The following is a 7,543-nucleotide window of genomic DNA, read 5'->3' on the forward strand; positions in this document are numbered from 1 at the left end:
AAAGAGAAATTTTGTTTAAAGTCATATTAGACAGCTTCAGGTTTTCTGCAGGAAAAGACCTCTCCTCACTAGTCCCATATTTGAGCTGTTGCAAAACCATCCATATTTCAAAATTTGCTTATTGTATCTACATAGGGTAAAATAGGGTAAGGAGCTCCAGTAGCGGAGTGGCTACAAATAGGGCTGTTAACTTTAAGGTCAGTAGTTCAAAACTACCAGCCGTTCTGCAGGAGAAAGATGATGCTTTCTGCTTCTGTAAAGATTTAGCACCTCGGAAACCCTGTGCAGGGTCACTATGAGTCGGAACCAACTTCACAGCACACCACCACTACCACCACCACCACCAAGGTAAGATAACACATGTCCTTTTTGTTGAATACACTGAATTACCAAATGTTCACTGACCATGCATTACCTGGACATTAAATTTATTATCTACAATATTCAACCATTGCCTGTTTGTAACTGACAAAAAGATCTTTGTTCTATAAAAATGTTCAAGTTACCTGAGTTATGGAATTATTTTTATCTGACAGGAAATCATATGGAAGTGAGTCACTGCTTAAATCATATGGAAGTGATGAGGCATTGTCATCACTAATTTTTATTGGCAAATACATATTAGATAGAATACTTTCAAATTTGGAAATTTTTTTGAACTTTAAATTGTCTAATGCCATACATTACAGATTCAGGATGGCTATATCACATATAACTTCTATGGAGAATTTTAAAAACAACAACAAACAATGGGCTGTAGGGCCTACTGTTAATATATTTATCATCTAGAGATATTATCATTCTGATGTAATGTAGACAAAATGCTATTTGCATAGTTATATCTTTCACAATTTAAGTTATTTTGGTATATTCCAAAATGTATTCACATTGCATTTCTAGTTCTAGTGTGATTGTTTTTCTCTGGTAGAATAGTGGTTATGAATCGGGCTGCGAACAGCAAGGTCAGCAGTTCGAAACTACCAACTGTTCAGCGGGAGAAAGATGAGGCTTTCTGCTCCCGTAAAGATGTACAGCCTCAGAAACCCTATGCAGGGTCATTATGAGTCTGAGCCGACTCCATGGTACTTAACAATAACATACTTTGAAAGGAGCTCTGGTAGCATAGTGATTACAAGTCAGGATGCTGACTTAAAGGTCAGCAGTTCGAAACTACCAGCCATTCCAAGGGAGAAAGATGAGGCTTTTCTGTTTCCGTAAAGATTTATAAACTCTGAAACCCTGTGCAGGGTCACTATGAGTCAGAACTGACTCCAAGGAGCACCACCACCACCCTTGCTTTGAAGAACTCCTGGTGTAGTGCTCTAGGATAAACACTGAACTACAAACCACAAGGCTGGCAGTTCAAATCCATCAGTTGCTCCTCAGAAACTCTATACAGGGTGGCTATGAAGTGAAACCAACTTGAAGGCATTTAGCACCAACAACATTGCTTTGACTACCTTTTTTGAAAGAAACGGTTATAATCCAGCTCATTCATTTTTGCACCCTCAATTTCCTTGCTTCCTAAAAGTCTTCAATTTATGTCTCTTAAATGGAATAATACCTGTGTGCATTTTCTTCTACCCACTGCCTTATAATTTCATGGAACACCAAGAACATGTTTAAGTCCATTGTAGGTCATTTAAAATCCCAGCTTCTGGAATGATTTATTGTAGACACTCAGTGTTTAATAAATGCAATTTATCAATCACAGTTATTGAGAAAGTTCATTAAGTTTAGAAGACTACCAAGAATACAAAGTTTTCATCCTTCATTCCTTTGTGACCTTGAGTTAATCACCTATAACTGTCTCTGCTCTAGTTTACTTTCCCATGAAGAGTTAAAGAGGCCAAAACTAAGAATCGTTTAAATTATTCATGCTTTTACAACTTTTTTATAACTAGATAATGTCTTTGACCACAACCTGGACATTATGTGTATGCTCCTAGCATATAAAAGACACAGAATCTGTGCCTACAGGAAATAAAGTACAAAAAAAAAAGGACAAGCTTAGTTTAAATTCAAATCTTAAATAATAGAAAGCAAATGAGAATAAAGGAATAAAAAACCCCGGAAAGTTCCATTTGCCATTCCATAATGTTCTATTCCTAAATAAAATGTCACAAAATGAAGCATCACATTTATATTCATTCCTGAGAATAATATTACCATTCAAATACTGATCTACTTTTTAAGGTATTTGTGAATTTGATCAAAGGTAAAATTTGAAAATAGCTTTTCACTGAGGAAAAGGACAGATTCTGCCTCCAGTCAAAATAAAGAACAAATTAGCAGATACTGAAGGAATAAATAGCATTCTTTGTGGCACAAATTGGCATCTCTAGTGACTACTCTACATATGACTGGTGGAAAAATGTTCAAATTCTCTGCCTATTATTAAATATTACCTTAAGTGAGAATCAAGCTAATCTAAAACATACATTAGATGTCAAATTAAACCAAAACAATGTCATCACAAATTCAAAACATGGCCAGGAAAGCTTATGGCTTAGAAAGCACAATAAACCCTCATAGGGGGATTCAATACATAAAGCAGATCACCAAATCTAAGGGAATAATACAAACTACAGAGGCAGTTCTTTGACAGGTTTCTCCCATTTTAATGAAACAAGTTTCAGTAGAAAACTTAAAAGATTAAAAACTCACAACAAAATAACTCCCATACATTTGTCTTACGGCTGTCTCCATAGCCCAAAATGAAGTAGAGATTTGGCAGATCTCCCATAATGGGATCATTGGAGACAGTCTAGCTAAATGGGACACTAAAGAACCTGCATTTTCTAAATTAGTTGTCTAGCTTGATCAAATAAACAGCATATTGGCTAAATTTCCAGTCCATGTTATACTGGGTAGACATGTCCAAATCCCAGCTCTATTTGGCTCCAGAGTAATAATCAATTTCTAGAAACAACACATTCAGCTTCAGCAACTCTCTAACAATAAATTCCACCTTATTACATTGGAGTTATGTTATTTTTCATGGTTTAAGAAAATCTATGAAGGATATTAAAACAACTATTTTATGTTGAAAATTATGCTCTTTATTACACTCAATTCATTGATTAGTTCATTATGAAACAGTTACACTACAACAGCTCTAGGATATAAACTGAGTGGTATTCTACTGTGTGAAATTCTCAACGGTTAAAAAATAACAAGACTGATATATTAATCATTCACTTTGCTTAAATGAGAAAAAAAAATGACTTATCCAAATCTGAGAACATTAAACACATAATTTCACATTATTTATTTAAAGTGAGTTAATTTTGCATAGTTAAAGAGCTAATTATTTTGCTGTTTACCGAAACATTTTAATATTCCTAAGAACTTCACTTTAAAAAACACAACTGACATTTAAGAATTGCTGTTTATAAAACATTGCAAATACCATATATAATTCTATATGTCATTCGTAAATATTAAATTATATAAAATCTAAAGGAATCAATTATTATGCTTATAAGCCAAAGGAGAGATGCATAAAAAAATGAAAGAGTCATTTTTATAGAATTTTTCAAACTGGGGATGGTAAATGCAATCATATGTATCCAACTGATCATGGACAGTGGCAAGCATTTTGATATCTTGCTGGAGATTAGATTAATTTCAGTTAGCTAATTTTACTCTTAAACAATATGTTTTCAAGATGTTTCCTTTCATTTGTCATATAATTTCTTATCAGAAAGTGTCCTTTACAGACCTATCACTGTTAATCATTTGGGTAGATATAAACCCTATTAATGAGTCAAACATTCCAGACTTTTTATGACTTTTGACTCGGACAGACTAATTGGGTGGCAGATAGCTCATTTAATTGAATTAAGAAGGATTAGGAGATGCACTTAGTAACAGGGACAGCCAGAAAGAAGAGATGGCTAAACATAAATGTTGGGCATAAGCTTTGTCAAAGTCTCATCTGCTCTGCAAAATAAAATTAACTGAGTCTTAAATCATTTATATCCTCCTCATCATATATGATTGAGTAAGTCTTTTCTGAACATGGAATAAAAAAAACATTGCAGACTCAATATAAACTCATATTGAGAAGATAGTAAATATTGATGCCACCATGCTGTGTGCATGTGAAAAATGCCAAACACATGTGTACAACATCCCCACGGTGTTGATGGATATCCCCCCAAAATATTCAGGAAAATAAACCAAATTATGCAGTAGAATATGAGGCTGTGGGTTACATATACTCCCCAATATACCAATTGCAAACTAACTGGTTTCCCTCTCATTCATTACAGAATGTTAGAGTATGAATGAGTGAGAATATTGCAGGAATAAACATGTGTTTCTCACAAATTATTAAAAAATATAGAAATGGTTTCAAAACATTCGCATTGAAACTTTAATAGCAATAAAATATTTGTAGCACAGATTGTAATTGATGTCATCTGATTCACGAACAGGAGTTCCTAGGATGACAACTCATGAAAAAAAAAGCTCCTATAGAAAGCTATGACTGATATTGATAGGAAATGTGAAGACACTGTAATCAGTCATTTAAGCCTGCTGTTGTTGCTATTAGATGTACTAGAGTCAATTCTAATTCAAAGTGACACTATGTACAACAGAATGAAACAGTTCCCAGTCTTGCATCATCCTCATAATCAATGTTAGATTCTACTATTGCAGCCATTGTGTCAAGCCATCTCATCGAGGGTCTGTTTTTTCACATTAGAAGGCATAATGTCCTTTAGGCACTGGTCTCTTCTGAGCACATGTCCAAAGTGCTAGAGTCTAATCATCATCAGTTTCAAAGAGCAATCTGGTCATACTTCTTCAAATACAAATTTGTTCATTCTTTTGGTAGTTTATGGTATATTCCATATTCTTCACCAACACCATAATTCAAATGCATCAGTTCTGCTCCAGACTCATTGTCCAGCATTCATATACATATGAGACTACTGAAAATACTATGGCTTGGATCAGCTGTACTTAGTTCTCAAAATACCATCTTTGTTCTTTAATACTTTGTTGTTGTTGTTAAGTGCGTTGAGTAGGTTCTGACCCATAGCGACCCTGTATATGGTTTCTGAGCAGCAGGTGGTGAGCTTGAACCACCGACTTTGCAGTTAAAATGGCTTTGCAATCTGCTGCATTAACTCATAGTGCCAGGATAGTTTAAAAGAGGTCCTTTGTAGCATATTTGCCTAGATTGTTGATTGTGTTTCCAAGTAAAATGAAATTCTTGACAATTCAGGTTTTCTCTGTTTATCATGAAGTTTTTTATTGTTCCACTTGTGAAGATTTTTGTTTTCTTTTCATTGAGGTGCAATCCATACTTCAGCAAGTATGACTTTGTCATCTGCATATCACAGGTTGATAATGAGTCTTTCTCCAATCCCAATGCCACATTCTTCATAGAATTCAGCTTCTTGGATTATTTGTTCAGCATACAAATTGAATAAATATAGTGGAAGAATACAACCTTGACACACACTTTTCCTAATTTTAAACCATTCATTATCACCTTGTTCTGTTTGAATGACTGCCTTTTGGTCTATGTAAAGGTTTCTCATGAGTACTATGAAGTGTATGGATTCTGGAATTCCCATTCTCCACTATGTTATCTGTAGATTGTTACAATCCACACAGTCAAGTGCCTTTACAGTAAATAAAGCACAAGTTTTTGACATTCTCTGCTTTCAATCAAGATCCATCTGACATCAGAAATGATATCTCTATTTCTATGAACGCTTCTAAATCCAGCTTGAATTTCTGACAATTTCCTGATGATGTATTCTTTTTTAAAAAAAAATTTATTGTGAATTGAGTGATAGTTTACATGGAAGAACATCAGTTATACCCTCATCCTATTGTATTTTATTTCATTGCAATAATTACAATCCCCTTCAGGTATCATCATTCAACAATGTTTGATAATATTTGCTTCTATTCCCTCTGGTATTTTTTTGGGGGATGTACACCAAAGCACTCAGGAATTTATAATCATTTAAACCACCAAAGGGCACATTCTGCAAGCCTGTCTCTTTGCTGCTAGTACCCAGCCTTTCTCTTTCCATGAGTCTAGAATCCTCAGCTGCTCTACCTCTCCATGTCATCATCTCTGCCTCCATTTCTGGTGTCGCTGCTTTTCTGGATAGGGTCTCACATTCTGCTCTTGTTCTTCTCCTTTGATTGGCCTAGGGTCCCCTGTTCCTGGACTGAAACTACTTCCCCCTTTTCTGTTACAAAACCTCTACTTTTACAGTTGTGATCAGTCATGATAACAATTACTTGCTATTGAATCTTAAGAATCATCCCCATCTCCTTTCACCAGACCTTTCTAGACAAGATGAAAACTATTCATTGGGGATACTACCTTCTCCTACACACTCTGAAACTAAACTCCCTCTTGAAAACTTGTAAGCTAGTCATTTCATGCTTTTATAGCACCCCCATTTTAGGTAGCCAGTCTAAGTTGGCCATCCCTATCAACCCTGTGTACGGAGAGGATGGGAATGATCCTTGCTGTGAAGATTCCATCCCTCTTAGTTGGTATTCCAAGCTACTACACCCATAAATATAGGTCAAATTAATCAAATTGTAGCAATTACACTTGTTTCCTTTAGCATTTTTTTTTAATCTTCCTCTAGTGGAGTTCTGATCATCTAGCCATCGAAGCTAGGTCAAGTTTGGGTGTTCTTATGCATCTCTCCTCACTTCATATCAGCTGGATGCCTCACTCTCCACTCTAGCCCTCTGTGGTTATATCCTTGTCCATGGGCTCAGGAGTCCCCAGGTGTCACCATACTTTGGGCCAACCAGGTCTCACCATATTACAGGTTGATGGGAGTCTATGAAATGTAGTTGGACTCAGCCCACATCTTCATTGCTGCTTTCCCCCACTTCCACTCACCAGTAAACTAAAGTGGTCACCAGCAAGCTTACATACCTGCTCATGTATTCCTTTTGCGTTTCAGTCTCAGATAGGGTTTGTCCTGAAGGGAATTGATTGCTTGCCTTGAAAGCTCCATGGAGAACAATTTGCTTGTTCTTGTGGTAGACAATTACACTGCAGTTTTAATTTTTTTGTTTTTCCTACTGGTCTTTCTTTCATGAAGTATCTTCTGCTCCTCTAGCTGTCCTGTGCAGTATTTCTCCTTTTGTGACTGACTAAGTTCACTCACATTATGTTCTCAATATTCATCCATGTTATGTGATAGTTTACAGCTTCCTCGTTGTTCTTCAAGGTAACATAATATTCAATTGTGTGTATGCACCACAGTTTGTTTATCCATTCTTCAGTTGATGGGCACTTAGGCTGTCTCCATCTTTTTACTATTGTAGATAGTGCTGAACATTGGTGTGCATTTATCTATTTGTGTTATGGCTTGTATTTCTTGTGGGTAAATACCAAGTACAGAAATTGCTGGATCATGAGGTATTTCTATTTCCAACCTTCTGAGGACATGCCATATTGATTTCCAGAGTTTAGACCATTTTGCAATCCCACTAGCAATGCAGGAGCATCCCATTCTCTCCACATCCTCACCAGCATTTA

Source organism: Chrysochloris asiatica, unplaced genomic scaffold (genome assembly GCF_000296735.1).
Source record: "Chrysochloris asiatica unplaced genomic scaffold, ChrAsi1.0 scaffold00002, whole genome shotgun sequence".
Classification (NCBI taxonomy): Eukaryota; Metazoa; Chordata; class Mammalia; order Afrosoricida; family Chrysochloridae; genus Chrysochloris; species Chrysochloris asiatica.